Source organism: Ambystoma mexicanum, chromosome 12, assembly GCF_040938575.1.
Source record: "Ambystoma mexicanum isolate Mex_15411 chromosome 12, UKY_AmexF1_1, whole genome shotgun sequence".
Taxonomy (NCBI): domain Eukaryota; kingdom Metazoa; phylum Chordata; class Amphibia; order Caudata; family Ambystomatidae; genus Ambystoma; species Ambystoma mexicanum.
In genome coordinates, this window is record NC_090936.1 from 392,573,124 (window position 1) to 392,599,536 (window position 26,413).

Here is a 26,413-nt window from a genome sequence, read left to right on the forward strand (position 1 = left end):
TGCACCCACAAAAGTGAATGTTCTAACCTTTGGTCAACCAAAACAGTGGCAGTGACCAAGCCTGAGTTCTGTGTAGCTACTTTCAGCCTAAGATGCTGACATGCATTGTACACACGGCATTCCCCATGCAGGCATAACGGCCCTAGAAGCAGGGATGTTATTTGGGGGCCACCAGAGGTTGCAACTTTGACCCCTGAGTTCTCTCTTGCTACCCCTGCAGTCTCCCTTGCTACTCCTAAAAAAAATATATATATTTTTATTTTTGTTAATGTAAGCTCCTGGGCTGGCTGTGGCTTGTTACTGGAGTGGCTGACTTTCTTGTTCAGGACTCTTAAAAATGGTTGGTTGGGGGTTGCACTAGTGTAACACTTTAAGCAGTGACCCTAAATAAGCAAGAATATAAATAACAAATAATTTGTATACATTAATTGCTAGACTCATTAAATGTTTATTTCAGGTACACTTCAGGAGGTGAATCCCTGATTTAGCCTGTCCTTAAACACCTGAACTCAGCCTTTCATCCTTCTGAGTCGATAAATCAGTACCAACACAGGTTGGGTGATATTGTATGCATATTTGTTGTATATAAAGCACTTAAGCGTAAGTGCTTTATAATAACACATCATTATCATTGGGCCTTGGATCACTGCTTGCATTCACAGTAATTTTGTAATGTGGGCCTATACACACTGATATTAACGATACATATGGTGATCCATTCTTGTATGAAATGTGTATCACATTATAGGGATATCGTAATGTAGCATACATCTATGCAAGTGTACACCTGCCTGACCGAGTAGACCTGCCTGGACAGATCATGGCTCCTTGCTTTGGAACCCTGTGACAGAGGAACCAGCACGAGCTGGTTGTTCGAGGTTTAGAATGGAAAGACAAGATTGAACATCAACATCTTGCATCCACGAAGGAGTTAGACGTCTCCCACTTCTTCCAATATATATATATATATTATAATCTTGTAACTCCAATCAATATACTTTCCCCGTTACCAATCATCATTGTGTACAGCTTATCATTCCAACTGCGATACTACAATTGGCGACGAGGTTGCTCGTACCTGCTCTGCCGTCGTATGCTGTTGTGCCTGCCTCTGGAGCCGCTCCGCTCACACCCGAGCATTGCAGCGGCCCCGGACAAGCTTCGCATGAAGTAACATGAATTTCTTTCATTTCCTGCCCCAGACTGCGCCTACCGATGTGACGCTCATTAGAGCCTACCGGTGAGCTGATCCACGCAGCGTGTTGTTGTCCTGTTGAACACTTTCCTGTTGTTTACGCGCATGCACGTTGCGTTTATATTTGGGAAACGAGGAATACTTATGATGAAGTGCCACTCTTAAAGTGGCATACACACCCTCTTAACACTGTCTTGTTTCTATGGAGGATTATGCAAGTGAAGCAATTGCACGCTGAGGAATCTTCACACAGTGTTAATGTATAAGTAACCTCTAAGGGTGAATTCTAAAGTTGTGTGTATTTTATTGCCATGATTACTTGCAACATTATATGGAACATATACATGGAGAATTGCATGCACAAAAATTCAGCCGGATGCTGCAATATTCATAGCAAACACAGATGTGAATCAACAATATATTAAGGAGTGTTTAAGCACAGTGTTACACAGATAGCACACATAGCTGTGAGGAAGGTTATAACAAGCATAGCCACTGTCCATCACTATACAGTGTGCTATGGCATTCAGCAGTGTTCCCCCACCTGCATTCTTCATGCCTGACACTAATGAGCCTGGCATTCCATGGAAAAGATGGATTAAATCCTTTGAACACTATGCCGGAGTTGTTTGTGGCCCAAATTGTAGTTCAGAAAAAAGGAAGTCACTTTTGTTACATTGTTTGGGCCTGGCAGTCCAGGAGAAGTATGAAACCCTGCCAGATTTATCAGCAGAGGAAAGTGCGGACATCAATGAATATGAGCGTGCAGTCAAGAAGATTGACAAACACTTTGAAAAGAAAATAAGCATTATTTTGGAGAGGTACAAATTTGGCAAGAGGACACAAGAGGAGGGAGAGAGTGTTGAGAAATTCATCACTGCACTAAGAAAACTTGCCAAAACATGCAATTTCAATGATCAACTCGATGAAAGACTAAGAGACCAGTTTATGCTGGAATGTCGGAGTACCAAGGTGAGAGAGAGACTTTGGTCAGAAAGTGATCCATCACTAGATGTCGTTCTTCATGTACCGAAGGAAGTAGAGCACACTGAGTGTGTGAAAGAATTAGAAAGTAAAGTCAAACATATGCAGATCGAAACCAATAACATGAAATCTGCCAAAGTGGCCTGCAATGTCACGGAAGAAATGGAATCCATATCTATGATTAATAATCCATCTGCTAAATGTAAGACCTCAGCCAGACAGTACAAGCTGTCGCAATCTGACAAATGGAAGCTTAGAATTAATCAGAAAGGATATTCCAATGACCGCCAATGACCGCACCAGGAAAGATAGTCCTGATAACCAATTCACAAATACAAGAAGAAGATGACAAGAAAGATGCTATAGATGTGATAGTGTCGATCACTGGGCCGATGATCCATAGTGTCCAGCTTTAAACATTATAAGCAGCAAATGCAAGGGTAAAGGTCATTATTCGAGGTGTTGCAAATTTCGCAAATCTTCTACAAATTGGCTAGGGGGTAATTCAGACAGTGGTCACAGTTGCAGAGAGGAAGGTGAAGAATGTGTATTTGTCATAACTGGTGATGATGATGAAGAAGTCCTAGAAAGTCCCAAAGCCATTGTTTCAATTGATGGTGTGGATTTGAGTATGATGATTGACACTAGTGCTAAGTACACGTTAATACCACATCACTTATGGAACAAAAAAAACATGAATATCTCCACGAAACTGATATCAACCATCAACCCCAGAGCTTATGGTGGAGTAAGAATTGACACCATGGGTTGGTTTTGGGGGAAACTGAAATTTAAAGATAGGAGAGCCAAAGGCAAAGTTTACATCACTAGAGTGGGTAGGACACCACTATTAAGTTGGACTCACCAGAGTAAACGGCAAGTCAAAGTAGATTCTACTGCTGAAGAATCCGTTTTTGCCATCAACAATGATGTGAAGAATAGCTGTGATGAAGCTAAAGAGAACGTTGTTGATGTAATGCAAGCTGTTTTTCGTGACCGTTTAGGATGTCTCCATGGTTATGTACACGAGATACAGTTGAGACCACATCATAATCCAGTTGCTCAGAAATTGAGGAACGTTCCGTTGTCCATGCGTAATGAGGTCAGAAAGGAAATAAGAAGCATGGAGGAATGAGGCATCATTGAAGGTATTGATGCCAGCGAATGGGTTTCACCACTTGTGGTCATAAGAAAGAAATAAGGTAAAATTAGAATCTGTGTAGATATGCGGGAATTGAACAAATGTGCCTGACCATCATCCTCTCCCCAATATACAAGAAATTATCTCCACAATTGGACCTTCAAAGTTCTTTTCCAGCTTGGATTTGACGTCTGCGTATCACCGGATTAGATTACATGAATAATCCAGACATCTCAGAGCTTTCATTACGCCGGATGGCCTTTACCAATTCAAGAGAATGCCATTTGCTTTGGTATCCGCCGCATCAGTTTTCCAGCGCAATTTGTTTGATGGGATACCTGGTGTAATTTGCTTCCAAGATGACATTCTAGTTTATGCTGACAATCAAAAATTGTATGATGAGAGACTTAAATATGTATGTGAGTAGTTATACAGAGCAGGAATTACTTTGAGCAAGGATAAGTGTAAAATTAACCGCTCTGAAATAGAATATTTAGGGCACAAGATCTCTGCCGAAGGAATTTCTCCTAAACCCCAATTAATTAATAGTATCAATAAGATGCCCAGACCATGCAACAAAGAAGAGGTTCACACATTTATTGGAATGGCCGAGTACTACTCCAAGTTTGTTCAGGATTTTGCCATTCACATCGTTCCTTTATGAGAATTACTCAAAAAGAAGAGTTTTGAGTGGAACAATGACTGCGAAGAAGAGTTCAATTTCATTAAAATTGCTATAGGTTCAGCTCCAGCGTTAAAGAATTTCTGCAGCAGCAGGAGAACTATCATTACAACTGATGCAAGTAATGTTGGCCTGGGGGTTGTTGTCACACAAGAAGATAAAGGGTGTGAAGTCCTTATTGCTTTCGAATCTAGGTTACTGAAGGGAGCTAAATTATCATATATTGCAATTGAGAAAGAAGCATTGGCGATAAAATGGGCAGCTGAAAAATTCAGGAGTTTCATATGGGGTAATAAAGTGGAATTTCGTACAGACCATAAACCCCTGAATCATGTATTCATGTCAAAAGGTTTGGACAAGGTTTCTAATAGAATCAGGAGGTGGGTGATGCTTCTTCAAGAGTACAATTACACAGTATGTTACGTGCTTGGAGCTAAGAATGTCACGGCTGATTGTCTGTCACGCCTAATGAATATTTCGGAAATCACTGATAGAGAAGATGACATGGAAGTCGTATTAAGTGTAGAGGAAGCATCGATTTCAAAGATGGAATGGGACAATGCTGACGGTAAAGATGAAACATTTAAATGCTTGAAGGATCTACTACTCAACAATCAAAGTCCATGGAACAAGAACAAGTTTGAAGACGCAAACCTGATGACATATTGGTCTGTTGCTGATGAATTACATTTGCACGATAAATTCATCATGAGGGGAGATAAAATAATCCCTCCACGGGTCTACACCAGAGAGTGATCGAGCTTGGACACGAAGGTCACCAGGGTATTATATAGACCAAACAAAGGATAAGGAATGATTTCTGGTGGCCGGATGTGATCTGCAGATACAACGCTACATCAGAGACTGTATCCTTTGCAGTAATAGTGGAAAAAGCTGTATGGGGGTGAAACAGCCTATGGTGACCACTGAGATTCCTAGTAAAGTGTGGAAGGATGTAGGAATGGATATTGTAGGTCCTGTGAGTAGCAATGGGGTGCAGTAATTGGTGTCTGGTTGTTATGGATCTCCTCACCAGGTGAGTGGAAGTGTTGATTACACCTAGCATTACTGGTAAAACAGTAACTGATTTTCTGTCTACTGTATGTGAAAGAGAGGGATACCCAGGGAGCAATCTTTCTGATAATGGCACCCAATTCAAATCAAAAGAGATGGCAGATTTTTGTAATAAATACTCCATCGATCACAAAAGAAGCGCTCTATATATCACCCCCAGGCAAATGGTGTGGTGCAGCGTTTTAATAAGGTACTGAAAGAGACTATTTGAATGGCTTGGTCAAATGGTTTAAACTGGGAGGAAGCGTTAAAGGAAAGAGTAATTGCTCACCGTTTTACACCGCATTCCACCACAGGTATTTCTCCTTTCGAGTTAAGCAGAGGAAGGAAGGCCAACACAAAGTTAGCACCATTGTGGTTAGATAACAAATGAAATGGGGTCAAAAAGGATTTTGGCACTGTATGTGAAAAGATCAGGAAGGTACAAAGGAAGAACAAATGCACCCATGATAAAAGGAGGCATATGGATAAGTTTGACAAGGCTTCAGTGATGGGGAAGCTGGTCAGGATTCGACTTCCTCCCACTCTCAGAGTGGGCCCGTGTAAGTGGTCTAGGCCAATCAGAGTTATAGAGACATTTCATCACGCTGTCAGAACGGAAGATGGAAGGATTTGGAACATAGAGAGGGTATGGGTATGTCAAGGCAGCAAATATGACTGTCGTGGTGGTGAGAATATCAGATTGGGTGTGAATGGTTTGGATCAAGGTGTGAAGGATCATGGAAATGATGTTGGAGTGAAAGATAGGGGAAGGGTACTCAGAACAAGGGTGATGTCAAGAGATTTGCTGAAAGTGTATCCAGACAAATCTGAAGTTGTTTCCTTGCCAACTCTTTCCAGAGACGCTGCATGTAAGTCCAAATGGGGAAGAACATATCGCGTACCTAACGCATGGAGGACTATGTGTTATTTTGTCTGCTGTTTAAGACTTTTTGTTTTTTGTTTGCTGTACATTACAAAGGAAGGGAGATGTGTAGCATACATCTATGCAAGTGTACACCTGCCTGACCGAGTAGACCTGCCTGGACAGATCATGGCTCCTTGCTTTGGAACCCTGTGACAGAGGAACCAGCACGAGCTGTTTGTTCGAGGTTTAGAATGGAAAGACAAGATTGAACATCAACTTCTTCCATCCAGGGAGGAGCTAGACGTCTCCCTCCTCTTCCAATATATATTATAATCTTGTAACTCCAAACGATACCAATCATCATCATCGTGTACAGCTTATCATTCCAACTGCGATACTACACGTAAACATATAATTGTGTACTTAGGAACGATGCTATGTGATGCCCGTTCATGTTTTGTCAAGGGGTGAAAGGTTGTGTGCCTTCGCTTCCCATGATGTCACTGCGGGTTAGGTCAAATGACATCACTTCCTGTGGTGTCATCAGAGGTCAAGGGTCATATGATTTTACTTCTGCTACCCTTGTCATTTTGGTGAAATGACATCCATGCCTAGAAGGATAAAAAGCAGGCACCTAGTGGTAAAACAATAGACAGCTCCTCCCGTGTCTGATTTGGCCACATCCCTGGATATTTTGAGGCCAGTATAGTGGCAATATGTGCAGCTAAAATGGCCGTTTCTGGAAAAGAGAACACGCCGAAATAGCCCTTTCAAGTACAGTGTAGCCCATTTTAAATAAGTTCCAACAAATGCCCAGAGTAGAAACTGTGTCTACAAGGCACTTCTTCCTGAGGTCATTTCAGAAGTGGAAAAATCAGTAGACATTTCCACAAGGCTTCTTCAAGCGGTTGCCTTCACTTTTCCAAGTGCCCTAACCATAACGTGTTGTGGGCGGGATTACCACGGCGATTAGCATGTGAGTGAGGGCTGCATCGGCAGCAGTTCAGACACTGGGCAGATGATGATTGATAGGCCCCAGTGGCTAGACGCGAATATCCAGACGTGGCCGCCATTGGCTCCATGATCTACCCGGCCACGCCTACATCGTCATTTTCCACGTATGTGTCTATGCTTTTCAACTCTGCAACGGACATTTTTTCGCGTGTTGCTGCAGTTCGTAAGTTAAAATAAATAAATAAATAAGTAGGTACTCCATAAATCTCTCTCGAAAGCGATGTGCAATTTGATGTGAATGAGCCCCTTTTTGTGATTATTTGTAGCTTTTGCTATTAATAGCCCGCAGCTGTTGCCCAAAGCTTCTGAAAACCCCACTTAATGAATGCACCAAAATGTGCATTCCTTCACGGGCTGGCAGCACACCTTAAGCTGTTGCTGGAAAGAGTGGGCTCCGGACGCAGCACTTTCAAGCAGGCAGGTATCATGAATTGGCACAAAAGATTCGAAATCCCATCAAATAGCCGCCCACTGAGTAATATTCTTATTTAGCATATTATTTCCTGTAGACTGTTTATGTTAAAGCTAAATAAAGACATTCTTTTAGATCGCTAGACCTGCATACAGGTTGCCCTGTTGCCTCACTGGTTACATGCCACATTTGGGTCAATGGGATCCCAGTGCTGCGAGTAGGAATAACACACGACATGCCAGCTACCGTGTAAAATACTGCCACCAACATCTTCAGCGGTCATGGGGCCCATCCATCTTCCACAGAGCAGGAACGAAAATTCAAAATGTATTTTACTGAGAAAAATAAATAATGGTTCAGATTGATATGCGCAGCTGCTGGTCCGTTAAGAAATGTGCGCGTGTCTTTGGAAGGAACATAAAAATTATGTTCAGAACACTGAGGCTTGCAGGCCAAACTTCCGTGACAAACATGTTGGGAAAATAAAAATCTCATTAATAATAAAAACCGCAGACTATTTATGGACACCATGTCATCAGGGATGATGATAGAAGAGGAGTGAGGCCCTGGGACCACCATCGGTTATATAATAATATCTATTTATCTATCCATCCATCCATCCATCCATCCATCCATCCATCCATCCAAAACAATCCATCAGGCAACTGAGCACCACCCATAGTCTCAAAAGCAGGCATTGAGGGGGGAGTTATGTCCATGGACATTAGAATAACAATGCTTTGATTTTAAAATTAACACATTGCAGTGTATGATTTGACAACCTTCTTACTGCAGTCAAGCAGCACAGTCTCACATTTTAAGCTTGGCAGATAAATCAGCTAGATCTTCTTTGAGCACAACTAAAGCATCATGGAGTTCCATTTTGGATGGCTTAGTGCTGGTCCAGGGAGAGTCTTTTTACCAAAAAACATATGGCGCAATTCTTACCCTCGCCAGCATAGGAATCTTAAGTAGTCTTTAGAGGCGAGGATGTCTATGTTTTCATCTGAGAGTATTAGGGACCACTCTTGCTACAGAGTTGAGTAGGATTTTCAGGCAATGCAATGTGTCTAAGGATAAAGCATTCTGATAGTCAACCTTAATGCCAATTTGCACCCTGTGCGGGGGAGACAGCCAAGCAGGAGTCATGGAACATGGGCTGACACTGCTAGTGTTAGCCTGAATACCAAGCTGCCTGAAGGCTGGTTCCCCTGCCCGGCATCTTCCCCCACCAACCCTTCTTTTTTTTCCCCCTCCCTCAATCCCACTTACCTGATTGCTGCAGCTCCTTTCCCAGCTCTGTTTGGCCGCCATGCAAATGGAAGGCTCCATACAGAGCCCCACCTTCCTATTTCATAGCGGTCATTTTGGTATAGTATTTGCTCTTTGTGAACGGTACACAACAAGTCGTCCCGTTCACAGAGAGAAAGGACTTTCAATTTGAAAAAAAAACTACACGGGCGCTAATGGCATTATGCCCTTCGGTGGCGGTCCAACCCTGTAGGTAACAGCCCACCACTCTCGTTAAGGGACCACTCGCTGCACTTGGGTGGTGGGCTGTTACCTACAGGGTTGGCTAGCCACCTAGGGGCTTATCATCTCATTAGGGCCCTGCAACTGTGATCGCCTAAGACATATAGGATCTAATTTGTTAAAGTAACATTGAATGGTACGTTTTGGATTTTGCCATGGCCCCAATTTGCTGTTCCATGCACATGGAGGAGTCAAGAGACACATTCAGACATTTTCAATGCATTTGGGTTCGAGCAACAGTGCCAGAGATGAGAATCTGGTCGTAAAGTTTTGAACTGGTTATAGTTCGAGGCAAAAAGCAAAATCTCAGTCTTAGGTTAAAGCGGAGCCAGCTGTCCCACTTTTGACATTTGACCTTGTCATGCATTGTGTGGTCAAATTTCTCTGTGGGTTATCCCTTCAGTGTGAAATCAATCGATGTGCCTTTACGGTTGTTACGGAACAAGTCTCCTCCCTTTCACTTTACCTGATGTCAAGAAAGGAATTAATCCATCTTATAGCCTGAACCAACATCTTCACTACTGTAGTTAAACCTATAACCAGAATGGAGTAGTTAACGATTTTTAAAACGGCTGATATTGCTAGATGTAATTGCATGCAGTGAACCACCAATGCTTACACATATTGTTGGCTCTTTGAAATTTTCAACACTCCCAAAGAGAAGAGGAAAAGTGAACAGCAAAATAACAAGGAATCATTTTGCTCTTCACTCTTACTCTCTGCTTTTGGAGAAATAAAACACTGCATGCAATGATGCTTTATAGCAGACTACAAATGGAATTGGCCTGCTCATTAGCAGCTGCTAATAGGAGGAGCATTTAATTGGAATCTTTGGTTTTTAGGTCTGCATGAAAATCTCATTCAGGTGTAAAACCAAATGCTCAAACCATAAAAGTGATGGGTGGAAGGTTTTGAATTTATCTGAACCACTCACACTGCTTGGGCGACCTTTAACTCCACTGTTTTTTAGCATGTCTACACCATTGCAAAATGGCTCCAGCTATATTCAAATCAGTTAGGCACTGCCACCAATGGGAGCAGCCCTGCCCGAACTGCCAGGCCAGTTCCCCTCTGTGCAGAAACACAAGCAACCTCAGACATGTTTTGGCCTTGTAGAGGCTCATGAGTGAGGTGCAGCTTGGTTCCTTATGGCATGGCAAGCAAATGACCAATGTCTGGGCATACCCTCTCTCACCGATGCTTCCCTGTCCCTGAACCCTCCTCCAACCCCTTGCCTCCTATGGCCTCCCACCCTCCCTCCTCCTCACTCTCCTCCTTCTTCCCTGTCACACCTGATGAGGTCACCAGATATTTCCGCTCCATGAAGGTCTCCTCCAAACAGGTTTACCCCTTCTCCTCCAGAACCATTAAGGACAACTTTTGCTCTCTTGCCCCAGCACTTGCCGACTTCTGCAACCACTCATTTGCCACTGGTTCTCTCCTCTCCTACCTCAAGCACTCCCTTGTGTGAGCCTCACCTGAAAAAAACCTTTGTCAGACCCCACCTGCCTAGCCAACTACCACCCTATCTCTATCACCCCCTTCCTTGGGAAACTCCTGGAGAAACTGGCCTTCCCCAACTTACCTCTCATACTGAACTTGTTGGGGATCTCCACAGCTATCAATCTGGATTCTGAGCATCCAGGCACGGAAACTGCTCTTCTGAACACCCGTGAAGAACTGCTCACATCTCTGGACTCTACCTCTCCAGCTGTCCTCATTCTACTTGATCTGTCTTCTGCCTTTGACATAGTCAAACATTCCATCCACATAAAATGGCTCCCTGATACCCTGGGCATCTCGGAGTGGGCACTGGACTGGCTGACCTCCTTCCTAACTGATCGTCCATCCCATGTTATTCTGGACACCTTCTCCTCCCCTATCTCTTTCTCCACCTGTGGTGTCCCCCAGGGCTACAACCTCTCCCTGCGGCTCTTTAACATGTAACTTGGTCCACTGGTACTCCTCATTTCCACCTTCTCTCTTAACTTCCAGTGCTGCACAGATGACACACAACTTTTCTTCAAACTCCCCGCTGACCCTCTTACTTCTTCCATCAACCCAGACTGCCTACCTGCCATGGGTTCTGGTGCATTTCCAATGATCTATGCCTCAAAGTCAGCAAGACTGTTAACCTTCCTATTGGGACCCGTGCTCCCTCTTTCTTTCTCTCACTCTGTCCATCCTCTATGGTCTCGCCCTTTTCTCCTTCATCTCAAGGCAGAATCCTTGCAGTCATATTCATCTCCTCTCTCTCCTTCCTCCTTCACATTCAGGACATTGCCAAGAAGTCCCAATATCAACTCTTCCTTCTCAAAGGAATTCTCCATTTTATCACTTTCCCCCAGAAGCTTAATGTTACCCGAACCCTGGTTGTCTCTATGCTTGACTAGTGTAATCACCTTCTCTTAAATCTACTCTCTTCCTCTCTACGACCCCTCCAGATAATCCAGAATTGGGCAGCAAGACTTATCCTTGGCCTCAAGCCCAGGGACTGCATCTCCTCTGCCCTAAAAATTCTTCACTGGCTCCTGGTTGGTGCACGGATTAAATTCAAATCCCCCTGCATCATCCACAAAGCTATCTGGGGCTGGGGACCACGCTATCTGGAACATGCTCTTACTAAATACTCTCCCTCTGGATCCCTACCTTCCTCTGGTACCAACTCACCTTGTGTAAGGCATTTAGCTAAGCAGAGGCCCGTAGACCCATCTCTTGCTTACGCTTGCTCCCGCTTATGGAACAGCTTCTCCCTTCCTCTTTGTCTTGAGCCGGACCTCCTCAAATGCTGTTATCTCCTCAAGACTTTCCCTTTTATTTCCTCCTTCCCTACTTCCCTCCTCTGCTAATCGCACAGTCACTATGATTGGTGAACAGAGCCCTTATGTACTCTTGGTACCCCAGACCTCCCACATCCAATCGCCTCAGCCTCTGCCTACACACAGCACTTTCCTAAGCACCCCCTGGCCTACTTCATTGTAAGTCTGCACTTAGCTACTTATTGCAGCTCAACGCTCCCTAGCACTTGCTATAATCGGCACCCATAAGCAGGAACACTCCAGCACTTACATCCCACTGCCTCTTCCCCTCTTCTCTCTTCGCACCTGCGCATTCTGAATACTCACAAGGCCTAGTAGGTTTGTCTCTATCCTCCAGTGTATATATTGTTCTCAATCCCATGTTCCCTCGCTGTTGCCCTGTGGGCGCTATGAAACACAATTTACTTGTTGTATAAGCGCCTAACAAATGCACAATTAATAAAATTAAATAAATAAATAGGGAAACAAATTGAAACCAAAAAAGTGATGAGTTGTAGGTTTCAAATGAATCTGAACCACTGGGCCTGCTCTGGGCATCCTTCCACAACACAGTTTTCTAGCTTTCTGCACCATTGCAAAATGGGTCTAGCATATGCAAATCAGTCAGCTACTGCCACCAATGGGAGCAGCCTTGCCTGAACTGCCAGGCCTAGTGAGCCAAGCTACTCCTCACTGATGAGGCCCATCTTGACCGGAACATGTTTGGGGATGTTTTTGATTGCGTGCAGAAGGGAAGTGACCAAGCTTATTTTGCATATGGTTTTTCCCATTTTGTAATGTCTTATCAGCTGAAGGAGGACAGTCTGGAGGGTTGCCCAAGGCAATGTCAGAGGTTAAGACTAATTCTAAACCTTCCAGGTAGCACCTATTTTGTTTTGTAAAACCAAATGCTCTTCCGAGATGGTAGAGGAAAGCAAAGTGGAGATGCTCTTTCCAATTTTCTGCTCTCCTGCGGCTCAGAAGGGCAGCAAAATGTGCTTGAGTGTGAAAGTAAATCATAAAAGCATTTTACACTTCATTTTTGTGCCTCAGAACATTGTAAAATGAACCACAGAGGAGCTCATTTTGAGTTCCTTGTAAATCACCCGGAGAGGACCTGCTATTTTTACACTTTTACATAGGCAGGTACCCTCTGCACAATTTTCCACTTTTGCATGGTGGAGTACAAAAGTGGAGTGTAAAAAGGTGGTGTACATGCATGTACGCCACCCGTTGGCTCTCCAACACCTAAAATGAGTACACGCTACCTGTCATGTTTGCATGGTAGGCAGAGTTTACATGGATTCCTTTGAAATCCGTCTGCTGTTTGCTTTTGTTAAAAGCTGGAAGATTCTGTAGGAATCCAAAGCATTTGCATCAATATGCTGAAAATTCATGCCAACAAAAATGCTGCAGTAATTGAATGGCTTAGAGGAAGAGTGAGGCAAAACCATAACTTACGATCCACCACTCCTTTCCGTCATACAAATGAATGAAAATATAGCGAAAATAAATCAATGTGTACAATGTTTACGCACACATTTTATGCATTGTTTTTACTCCACCTCATATGGAAAATGAGCTCCAGATTGTTTAGAAGGATGTGGAAGCAGGGTGTATTGCCATGGTTTGTAGTACTGTGACGGAGAGGAGTTATGGATTTTATAAAAATGACAAAACTCGGGACTTGTTGCATTGTAGAGTATTGCAGAATAAGTAAGGTTTTTTAGAAAATGCTGGTAAGGGAATCTACCCCATTCTGTAGTACTATGCTATAGGAGTTTTAACAGAAGGCTATGAAGAGAGCAGGCTTCCCCGGTTATGCAGGACAGTAGTCTAGGGGGTTGAAGTTATTGGAAAGAACGTGCCTTTCCCATTGTGCAATATTGCAGGTAAGAGGTTTTAACAAGGGTAGGCGTTCAAAGAGATGTACTGGTGTATGCGAATTTAACGGTAGTTATAAAGAGGGGTGGCCTTTCCCTATTATGTAATATAGGGAAATATGTATTGACTTTTAAATATGGCAAAACTAGGTAGGAGGCACCTGCTTGCTTTATAACAAAGGGCGACTCATAGGCGGCAATAATGCAGATAGTTGTTTATTGGTTAAAAAGTATTTCAACCTTAACAATGTATCATTCTAAAACTATATCAAACACTTTCCACATATTTTCCAATTCATATTTAAATCATAAAATAACCATGCACACTAAAATATCTTCTACAAAGTACCTTCACAAAGCACAATAAATAGTGTATTTAAAAAAAAAAAGATTCACAATACAGTACCATGATTTAAGAGCAAAACGAAAAATGCTGTCAAATTATTCAGAAGTGAGCACACAATCTTCACATAACTTAATAGGAACACAGCCTTCCACTTCAGCCCTATTCCCATTCCAACAATTAATCCCTCATTTGTTTTCTAAATTTAAACTCCTGACAAATCGAACCACCGTTAAAGACGCGGACGTTGTGGAGCCCGAAACATCCTTAACCACGACTGTTCACTCTTTATAAAAGACATAGAGCGAATAAACTCCTTGAAATACATCACACAGATTAGCAGCAATTTATGGCAAAAAATAATCAAATTTGTCATAGTTTTCGCTTTGGTCTTTTTATTACAAAACCTACAGAACAATTAACCTTCCAGCAACACCTTTCTTCTCAATAAAAAAAGGTTCTATCTGAATCTCTAAATGTCGCGCGCAGCGAGCCACTGGACAGGGAAATACTCTTAGATAAGTGGCAATCTGGCCCAGCTGTTTGTGTTCCAATCCTGGGTATTTGGAAGCGTTGTTCTCATGACACTTCCTCACTGTCCTACCCAATCATACCTATATAAAGACAACTTCACCCTAATAGGATCAGTCTTCAACTCTTTAGCAAAATGAGTAATTTGTCTTAAAATCTCATGACAAATGTTCAGCAAAATGCTCACCGATAAATCTTGTTCCCTAATCCCTGCCAGGGCCAGATCGACAGATAAAGTGTCAGGAGGTTGTTCAATAAGTTTATTACATGACTGCATAAGCCTCCAATGGGCTCTGACCGCCACTGAATACCTAGTTCATACCTCATGGCTGCCAGTGGGTATGGCTTTTGGAATACACAAACCTTTCCGCCACATGTAACACTTGATTATTACCAAATGTCCATTGCCCGCAGCTGCATAGATTCAATACCATATATTGATTTGGGGATAACTTTCCCCTCATAGTACTTAATAAGCGGCGTCAGAGAAAACGTACATACTTACGTTTTAAGACCTTCATTAGTACAACCAGGGGGACCATTTTATGTTTAAAGTAATCCTTCATCTGTTTCTTGCTAGGTCGGGCCAGAAGTACAAAGCCAAGATAAATCAGGCTATCCACTATCTCCAACCTTTCTTTACCTATTTGCCAAACAGAAAGTGTGTCTTTTCCTACCTCTGGCCAGCCTTAACATTTTTGTTTTACAACCATTGATTCTAAGGCTGTTTGAGGAAGTACAATCCATAAACTTTCTAATCAGACACTGGAGCCCTACTGGTGTTGAATCAAAGAGTACAAAATCATCTGCATATGAGAGCCAGATTATTCAAGTAAATCCAGTTTCAGGTGAAATTAGTGAACATTTCTCCAGACTTTCACCCACATCTAATAAAAATATATTAAAGAGGAAAGCGGCCAAAATGCACTCCTGCCACAATTATCTTCAAGTATCAATTCTCCAAGATAGAGCACCAGATAGACCTCTCACTTGAATGTTATGTCCCTCATAAAGCCCCATTATTAGTTGAAGGACATCTTCGGGAATGCCCCACTTCAACAGTTTCCACCACAAATGTTTCCTATTAACTAAGTCAAAACCTGACGTCAAGTCTATTGACTCCACATAGATGTTGTCATACTTTCTGATCTCGACCTTCCTCTGCATGCGATTAAGAACGTAGTCATTAAGATTTGTACCATGCATCTTTCTGGAGCCAGTTTGTGGCTTCATACACCTCCCAGCTTCGATGGGGCATTGTTCTAGATGAGACAGCAAGATAGATGCACAAATCTTGAGGTCTGCATCACAAATAATCACTGGATGGTAACTACGGGGAACAGTGATTAAACCCTTTTTTTTATAGATGGGTATAACAGAAGAGGTTTACAAGGATTTCGGAATTGTATTACTTGACACCACATCGTTAAACAACATGACAAGTAACATAGCCCAGTCCATTGAGCTAACTTTGAGCAACCAATTAGGCAGTTTATTTGGGCCAGGATCCCTTGAATTACTAGATTTACTAATAATGTATTGAATCGTACAACAATCAAATTGGATAGTATCAGGATATTTCACTGATGACAGTGAATTCTCAATCCCTACATACAGGGGCCTTTCAACGGAATAGAGATGTTAATGTTAAATTAAATATTAAATGTTAAAGGTATTTGTACCGCGCACCGTCACCAACGGAGAAGGTCCCCAGGCACTCTGGTGGATCTGCAAATGAGAAGGTGGGATGGGTTAGTAAGGTGAAGGGGAGTAGGATAGTGAGAGAAGTGGTGTTCTGTTGGCAGCTTCAACTTGGTATACACCGGGTGCTGATCTTTAGTGCGAGTATCAGATCAATGTCAGTCTTTGTTTGCTGTTGATGCAGCTTATGTGTTGTTGCAGTGTTGTGAAGTGTGTGCGGGTTGTGCGAGACATGGTTGTGTGAGTTCTTTTAGTGAGATAAGTATGCGGAAACGTTGAGCTTTTTTTGGTTAGTGGGTTATATGATATTTAACAAGCTAACATTCACAATTCTGTCTAAGTGTGGCATCTGCCAACTTTCACAATCCTATCAAGAAGCATTTCAGGTTAACGTTCATGATTCTATCCAGGTGTTGGACATGCTAACATTCCCAAATCCATTTAAGTGTTCCACTTGGTAATCTTCATAATTCCATCAATGTGTGGCACATGCTAACATTCACAATCCTATCTAGGTACAACGCAGGCCAGTGTTCACAATCCTGTCACGGTGAGTGGCAGCCTGAAGTTCACAGTTCTATCTAGGTGTGGCGCTTGCTAACCTTCATAATCCTATCTAGATGTGACGCAAGTTAATGTTCTCAATTATAACTGTTGGACTGGCTAACCCTCATATGCCATCTAAGTGTGGCACATGCTAACATTCACAATCCTATCTAGATGTGAGGCAGGCTAATGTATACAATTCCATCTAAGTGATCAACAAAATGTTCAACCCATTCAGTTTCCCCCACTGCATATATCTGACTCGCCTCTGACCACCCTCCATACTATTCACTACTTTCCAGAAATTGCTTGTGTCTTACTGTTAAGACAATTCAGCATGAATTGTGCATCCTGCTATAATACGTGGCATGTTGATTAGTACTCCAGTTTTTTAAATCTCTGCCTAATTCTTTTAATCTGTTCCACCTCGTTGACCAAGTTCAACTTCTTTCCCTTAACTGCTCTAATGTCGCACCTCATCAAATGTTTTGCTTCAGCTACTGTCGGATCGTAGAAATGCTTACATTTTCCAGAGTTTTTCAACAAAACTCACACACTTTTCTGACCAGAGAATACCTTCCTCAAACTTTACTCAAGAGAACCTTTGTTATTAGTCAAATCAAATGTATTCAATTTCCACTCAAAGGTGGTATTGTTTACCAGTTTTTCCACATAGTTGCTATATCTTTCAATAGAACCCTTATTCCAAGTGATTTGATTTCCCCTACAATTTGTGGTGAAATCACTAGCATTGCCAATGTAGAGTCCATAAAATGTACATCCATATTTGTTATACAAAACCAATGATCACTCAAATCATTTTGCACAATGTTCAGGTCTCCACACATCTCAAGCAACCCTAGATCCACAAACAAGTAATCCAAATTCGAATCACTTGTCTCCCAGTGACAAGTGGGTTTACTCAGAATGCCACCCTATAAAGATCCATTAAGCATGTGTAACCCTATATTTGACAAACAACTTAGCCATTTATGGCCATGTTTCACCATTTTTGATCTTCAACGTTTTCATACTACGTCATCCTATTTCAGAGAAGAATTCAAGTCACCTACTAGACATTACCAACCATCCACATTGCTTTGTTCCCAAACAATAACCTCATGTTGATTAACATCTATTGGCACTGAGGGGTTGGAGCATTATCAGGTTTTCTTGAGAGAATGACTGACTTTTCTCCAACCCCTCATTGCCAATAGATGTTAATTAACATGATTTTCTTATAAACCCTTCAGCCGTGTACCAACAAACTTCTCCAGCTAACATTCCATGCTGTGCTGAAAATTTACTGATAGCCCTAAAGGACAGACTTGATTTTATAGCATAGAGCAAGCTTCCAGCTGGTCTTCCTCCGACCTCCTTAATGGCCAATTTTTCACAAATTACATACCCATCCAATTTGGGGCTGGACCATAGCCAAGCCCCCTGAATTAAGACTATTGCATGACTTCTCAAAAACCTCCCCAACTTAGAATGTATAAACAGTTGTTTGTTTCCTCTAGAGGTCCAGGAAAGTACAGTAAATGTAGAATCACCCCTAAAGACTGGGATACTGTTACGGGAATCTAGAAGAGGACAACAAAGCTCCTGTCACCCAAGACCAGTCATAATTAGCTTCTGGTTCTTGCTCTCTGAACTGAGTTCTTTGTGCCTCTCTCTAACCTCTTTCAAACTGCTGAACTAGCATACAAATGTTTCACAAGTAAGTCTCCCAAACCATTGGGCATCCCTGAGCAGCCTGAGGCCACTGCCTCTGCAAATATATTCAATGACATCAAATCCATCTTATGTTAAAGGCACAGACTCTAGAATGACGGTATCGAAAACAATCTGATACATAATATCTAGCCTGAGCACATCATTTTGTGTGGGATCGATGAACTCGACCTTTTCAATATTTTTCATTGATATTGCCCTGAGATCTGGCACCTTTGTAAAGAGGGCCAAAATACCAATATGATGCAGTTTTAGCTGGTTACCATCTTGAAATTATTTTCTACCATGATCTTGTAAGGTCTCCCTTCAGTTTGGTCTCACAATGACTTTGCCCTTCTGTCCATCCCAACTGGGTAATTCTCATCGACCTCCCACTCACTACACTATCTTGTTTATCAAAATCTCTAGCCCCCCTCAGTACACTTGTGGCCATGGCACAACCTTTATTGATCTGCCCAATGACCTCCATCTTGTTATTCTAAGCTAACCTTCTACATTCCCCCTATGCTGAGCTCAAGTCTCCCTTCAATATACTAAAAACTAGGGCCCTGAAAGGGGCAATAGAATCAGACTTTCCACCATCCCCATTGTAGTCCAAGCCCTGACCCATAAGGCACCCATCCTCCTGATTTCTTACAACCTTCCATTTATTTTTAGAATCACCACCTGAAATAATTAAATCTCCCACTGCCACTTCATGAATATTTTTTTAGTCTGACAGGATCTCCTCAATAGCCTGAATAATCTGTAAGTGTCAACTACTCTGTGCCTTAGGAGTTCTAACCAAGTGACTTTTTACACAATCTCAAGTAGAGGGCACATTGTGTCTATGCTCACCAATCCGCTTATTATTCGAAATATCCCTGCAAATTACCCTAGATTTTGAATCTTTACCATGGTCCTTCCTATTTTTTAATTTAGTGTCATTATTTTCTATTTGCCTACCTGTTGATTTCCACACCTTAGCACTGGGTTTAGTTATACCACCATCACTATTTGATCCAGCATCCATACTAACAAGTGTCAATGAGCTACCCCCATTGCCATTCTTTTGCTTTGTCGAAATAAGAGTATTTTCACGACGCCTGCAGCCTCTCACCCTGTTTGTGTTGCAAGTGTACTACCAATCAACCCACTCGATTGAGCCCAAACAACACTCACCCCCTCCCGACCAACAGACGTTATTCTCAAGTGCTCAGTGTCTTGCCGTGAATCCACTTTATCCATGAACACAATATCATAGTAACTAGTAGTCCCCATCAAACTGCCCTCCTCTTCCAAATCCAATACGTTTTTGCATCAGATTACAAACCGTGACTCCTCTTATGTGTTACCAGTGAGAAGGAGCCAAGTAACCCCACCTCAAGCATCGCGCCCATGTTGCCTATATGCTGGTAACCAGAATGTGAAACATGTGCAGTGCCAGTGAAGATACCAATACCAAGGGGAATCCTGGAAGCAAGGTTCCCATTGAGAAAGCAATACCTGCATAAACAACAAAATGATGGCTATTTGAATGAAATCCCAGAAGAGAGAAAAGTGAGCAAAAGGGAAGACTGGTGATGTTATACGAAGCAATGAGCTACCCCCATTGCCATTCTTTTGCTTTTTTGAAATAAGAGTATTTTCACCAACACTGGCAGCCTCTCACCCTGTTTGTGTTGCCAGTGTACTACCAATCAACCCACTCGATTGAGTCAAAAAACACTCACCCCCTCCCGACCAACAGACGTTATTCTCAAGTGCTCAGTGTCTTGCCGTGAATAAACAACAAAATGATGACCATTTGAATGAAATCCCAGAAGAGGGAAAAGTGAGCAAAAGCGAAAACCTGTGACGTCACACGAAGCAGGGCAGATGCACCCAGAAGAGATGAAGAGGCAATAGAACATAAACATTGTATGGAAGGAAAGGTCTGTAGGACCCCCCTCACCTGCGTTGCCCACCTACGTGAGGCTCATGACTCGTCAGAAGCCCCCCATGCACCTGGGCCCGGGAGGCAAAGTGGCTGTGGACCGACACGTGAGGCTGCACGGCGAGTAGCCTGGCATAACATAGACACCATTTTGTAATAAGCAAGACTGCATTTTAAGTGTACTGAACCCAGGCCCATGCAGAATAGCTGGCATACAAAACTGCAGTTTAGCCCCCACTTGACTGCACACGGATAGGCCTGCACTTCCCCCATCCTCCACCCCATGTTAGATCCACTGAAAGCCCATTCTCACGAGCAACTAGACACGAACAAGAAACAGAACAAACACTGTATCATTTTCCTTCCGCAGTATATCATTGCCCTAGGACTGACTGGACTCGTAGTTGGAGTCTGGAAAAGAACAAAAACCATCCCCCTCAAACACACCCCGACCCCGTACCTAACCCCGGCACAGGTATGGTGTCCCTGACCCCCCTGTTCAGTTCCCCAGATAATGTGTTAACCACATATACTAAACCCTTGAGTCTCTCAGCATTATTCCTGTTGCCCAAGAATGTGAAGTAATCAATGGTAAATGTATAATACAGGCCACTTATGTTAAAGCAAAGTGACCCCGCATACCCTCAAGATGCTTTCATGTTCTAAGGTCCAGTGTATAACTAGTCGAAATATTTACCCTGTGCCATCCAATGTTTGCTGCTATTGTAAAAAGTATAAGTGAAAAAGCAATATATAACATGCTTGTGTAACTAAATGTGACTTATTACATGTAAGCCACGTAGGGCATCGAATCAGTTTATGGTACAATTGAAACGTTACATTAATATTCTGCTTTTGTGCTCCTGAGGGTATGACCCAAGCTGATACTACCTCTAGTTTTATTCGTCCGCCACTTTCATGAATTACAAGTATTAAGACCGACTAATGTTATGTACTGTATGTGATATTGACAATTCTCTATTTGTTATGGATTTAGAAATATAGACAAAGGTAAACAACGGAAATGTGTAATTCCCCAAATGTTCCCAGCCTTAATATTTATCCCCTCCAATGATATAGTGTGCCGCCCTGTGAATAGAGAGTTGCTTAGTGCTACAAGGCCACCTCCCCCTCCTCCCGCCAAGGCCCGCAGGGGCTCGCTGGTGAGCGAGCTGCACAGCCTCACTTCCCCACATTCCTGATGGACCAGCTTCAAGTATTTACCTCCCCCATGGCAGAGACCGCCTTGGCTAGGCCAAATTAATTATTAGCTACCTGGTCCTAAATCCCGCCACCTTTGAGGTGCCAGTTAGGTGCCCCCACTGACCCAATGGTAACCCAGTTCACCCCAAATCCAACAGACGACAAAGGCAGTTATCCATACTTGTGCAAACATCCCTCAGAGTCATCCTTTACTACACCAAACAGAGTAAAATGATGAAGACCGCCTGACCCATGCCCCCTGATAAGATACCTGGTCCCACAGGACTGGACACCTTGAAACTGACAATTTTATAATGATGTATAGAAACAGACTTGTATTGCATATTGTTTTCCTGTGTCCCCTCATAGGTATTAGGTTAATGTGTTAGAAGTTTTAAATAACAACTTGGTATAAATGAATGTGATGAATGGGTATCAAAGGCCACAAGGGCAAGTTTCTAGAACTATTGTGGTGAATCTTGGTTGACAGCCAGGGCTCACAAGCTCCACCCCCGATGAGCCCAGCTGACCCAAGCACGTTGGGATGCCACCACGTGGATCTCCGGCAATCATGGAGCACTGAACCTATAGCTCGACATCGCCATCCAATCCCCAAGACTCTGTGGCCCCTATAGCTTACCTCATGCATGTCGTGTATTTGTAATATAACTGTCTTTGCTATTGTCAGACAGAGCTCTCTCCGAGTTTGCAGAGTCCTTTGCATGCCCTATTTGATTTAGATAAAAGCCTTTTAACTTCACCAGCACTTGGTTGTGGTCTCATTCCCTCCTGGGGTGTGTCCTTTATTGCCTCTCATTACGGGGTGCTTTCTACCTCATTAGGGGGCGCTTACTTTCAACATTCTGTAAGTGTGAAGAAAGTGTCAAAAACATTTCAGGATTGAGATGAAGATGTTTATGCTACACAAGTGATGAAAATATCAAGTCCTTTTACACGTGTACAGTTTCAAAGAACCGCAGCACACATATATATATAAGTGAGTAAACTATGGGAGATTCCACTTTGCATTTTAGCAGAGCTGGACCAGAAAAGGAAGGCTTTTTCAGTGTGTCGCTGCTGAAAAGAAATTGAATTACAGAAGTGAATTAAAGAAGGGTGAGGCTGGACCAGCCCCAAGAAGCCAAGGCCGCTCTGGGCAGGAATGATCAGACGGTACCTAAAAACGTGTGAAAGAACAAACTCCTGTTCAAAAGACGGGCATGAAAACAATGAAGACATCAGATGATCATTAAATAATATTATTCTAAAGGAACCAAAAGCTCAAAACCATGATCGTCAGTGACGTGGAGCGCTAAAAATGGACAAGTGTAATGTGCTACGCCTATGCAAGGAGATAGAGTATGCTATACTCCCTTTTATTCTCAGACATGAAGCACAAACTCAAGGCCAATCTTCAAAGGGTTAATTGACTGGCAGACAGCAGTGTGATGATGGATAGGATACTAATTGGTGGGAAGCTATGGTCAAGACCAACCAACCAGCACCTGGAGGCCAGACTGCATGCTGCCGGCGTATGTGGAAAAGTACTGACGGATGTAAGGGTGCCAACCAATTATAGAGGGCCATGTAATAAAGAAACCTATAGTTTGTGTAACCAAAGGAACATTGTGTATTTGATGACATTCATAGTGACCTGTTTGAGGGGAGGGCTTAGTTGCCCCACCTGATACTAAAGACCCTATCACTCTCTTAGAGATGTATAGAACCTATACCTAGATGTTCCCTTAGACCCAATCACTTTCTCGAATAGGTCTTTCAGTTTGCCACGTAAGATGATGTTAGTAACCACGTAGGAGGATGTCACCAATGACAAGTTTTTGCTAATATTATGCTTTTTTTATAAGATTGAGAGAGAGCAAGAAGATCAAACACATTTTCGATGTTCATTGCAACTCCCTGTTTTAGACAATTGCAAATAAAACAGCTTTGATTTGCCAACTTCCTGAGTTAGTTTGATTATTGATGTTTGAGTGTCTTCTGCATCCCCATCCATCTCAAATAATTGCTACCTTATCTTAAAGGGCTGGGTCGAGCACCCCGGTTAACGTGGTAGCAGAGAGATGATGGTTAAAAAACTGTCAATTTAGTAAGCATTGAGGTCACGGTAATATCGGACGTCCTCTGCCATTTAGCTGAGAGGACGTGAAGCTTCCTGTAGATAGCAGTAATTGATTTAAAGAATCTCGCAAGTGCAGGTGGGATGGGTCCCTTCGTTTCATATGGAATCCCCTCCCGGTTTATTCAGGAAGCTGAGCGGATGGAAGGCTGAAGCGACTGGTTGAGGAGGCGACGATCCCGAGAGTCGGAAGTTGAAAACGCGAATGGTGAGTAGACTGTGTGAGGTGGCAAAACATGATTGGGCAGTGAGTGGAGAGAGTGATAAGAGGAAATAAGTAATGCAGGTGGTTGGGGTAAATGACTTGAGACAACAAAAGTCAAGTTAATAGGTAAATAGCTCGAGACAGTGAGCGTCGAGTTAGTAGGTAAAAAAAACTTGAGATGATGAACATCAAGTTAATAGGTAAATAGCTTGAGAGGATGAGTTTTGAGTTATTAAGAAATTGATTTGAGACGCGGATCGTCAAGCAATTAAGGACTGTGAAACGGGGAGCGTCACAGTTAGGTTAAGCCCAGAAACCTACACCATAGGGACGTTAGAAGGGGTCATATCCAGAGTCCCAAAAGTGGATGATGTAGACTACGGACAAATTTAAAGATTGTCTAAAGGGAACAATTTACACTCCGTCAGAGTATTTTATTAGGGGCAAGGATAATCATGAAGAGCATGAGCAGAGAGTAGTCACGAGGAGCGTAGACTGAGATATACGTAGGCTGGTCAAATCTGTCAATTTGTCTGTTTGTTTTATGTGTTGTATAATGTGTATGTGGTGAAGAGTTAGTGAAAAATGTAAGAGACGTGAGAAGAAAGTACAGATATTTAAAAATGTATTATTGGTTTTATTAAATTTAACTGATGATGTTTAGTGAATAAGTAAATTGAAATAAAATGTGATATCAAAGACTTGGAACTGCGACGATTGGTGCACGCTCATATTGTGTTATTTTTCTGAAACTTATTTATAAAGTGTAAAAATAACAGTGAGTATTGACAGTCAAGTGTGACAAGTCATAATGGAGGGTATTACTCTACTTATACATCTATGTTAGTAGTTGCCAAAACACGCACCCAAGCTTAAACAGTACAGTGCAGAATTGGTTAAGGGCATGGCAGATAAGATGTTCATGCCATGGCCACAAGGGGGAATCACTATCAAAAGCAGTTTTGCAACACATGTCGACATACTTGCACTCAGCATACATGGGAAAAAAGTTAGAAAAGAGGCTAGCGAGCTTAGAGCTCTGAAAAATGTACCCGGAGGAAAGGGAAGATCATCCTCCTGAAGACTGGATGCTTAACCAGTGCAAAGAGGGGGGTGAGTAGCCTTCTGCTCCCCCACCATGTCTGAAATAAATTACTATATGATATGATATGATAGTTTATTTATATAACTCCTATACACAATGTGTTTCAAAGCGCTTCAAGGCAAGGGAGGGAACAAGGGAAAATACAATTACATTCTTACAGGCCATGAACAGTAAGGATGTGAAATTAACTATTGTACTCGGCCTGACAACATTGTAGATAGTGCAAGAACTAAGACATAGATAAGGAAGGGAGGGGGGAATGTGGAAGGAAATGGAAACAGACAGGCGACTACCGTACGAGGCCTGATGACATTTCTGGTAGCGCCGGAGAAAAACAAAAGGTGAGGGAGATGGGTGCAAACAGGTAGGGGAGGAACAAAACAAGCGACTATCATACTAGGCATGATGACACTTCAGATAGTGCTGGAGGGGCATTGGGGAGGAAAAAGCCAGTAAGGGGAGGGGGCAGGGGGAGGAGACAGACGAGGTTGCTATCATACTAGGTCCAGGGACAATTCTGATAGGGTAGTCCATATAAGAAAGTAAGGGGAGGAGATAGGAAAAGGGAGAAAGGAAAGGAGGAGAGAACAGAGAGTTAGCAGACAAAAGAGTGGAGAAGCATGAGTGGATAGTGAATACAATTGCAGAAGTCAGCAGTAACACATAATATTTCAAGCCAGGATACACGATGAAGATGGGAACAGCATGATTCAGGGCCACCAGTACAAGATGCAAAAGAAGTTCAGCATGAGAGTTGAGAAAGGGTGACGCACCGTGAATGAATGAAGTTCATAAAAGTCAAATCCAGCATTGGCCACAAGATAGTGATAGTGAAACCAGAATTTATCAGGACAGACCCCTGCAGAAATAGGCTTGAGGGGGCGAGGGGGAAACAGGGTAGGAGAATCAAGCAAAAATGGCAACATCTGTGTGCGAGAAAGGTGGGGGCACAAGAGAACATCACAGGTGACCACAGGGGGTGGGGATGGCCTGTGTGGACAGAGGGAATAACACATGTTGGTGCATGCTTTCCTGCTGTCTGAGCAGGGGGTCGGGCCCTGGGTCCCCCTGGTCTGAACAGGTCCAAACACGAATTGCCCTTTTCTTCGTCTACCCAGGTCCAAACAGGAATTGCCCTTTTCTTCATCTGCCCTCCGCTTAGGACGCCTGGGTGAGAGATGCCCTTGAGCTAATTGTTAAGAGCAGGCAGGAAGAGGCAGGGCTAAGAAGATGGGTGGTGCTTAGGCCAGGTGACCTAGATACACATTTAGGAAGACACCAGGTGGGCGGGGTTTGCTAAGTGGTGAAAAAGAGCAGCAGGTAGGAAGGCACCAGGTGGGCCGGGCTTGCTAAGTGGTGAAATATAGCAGCAAGCAGGAAGGCACAAGGTGGGCAGGTCTTACTAAGTGGTGAAAAAGTGCGGCAGGCAG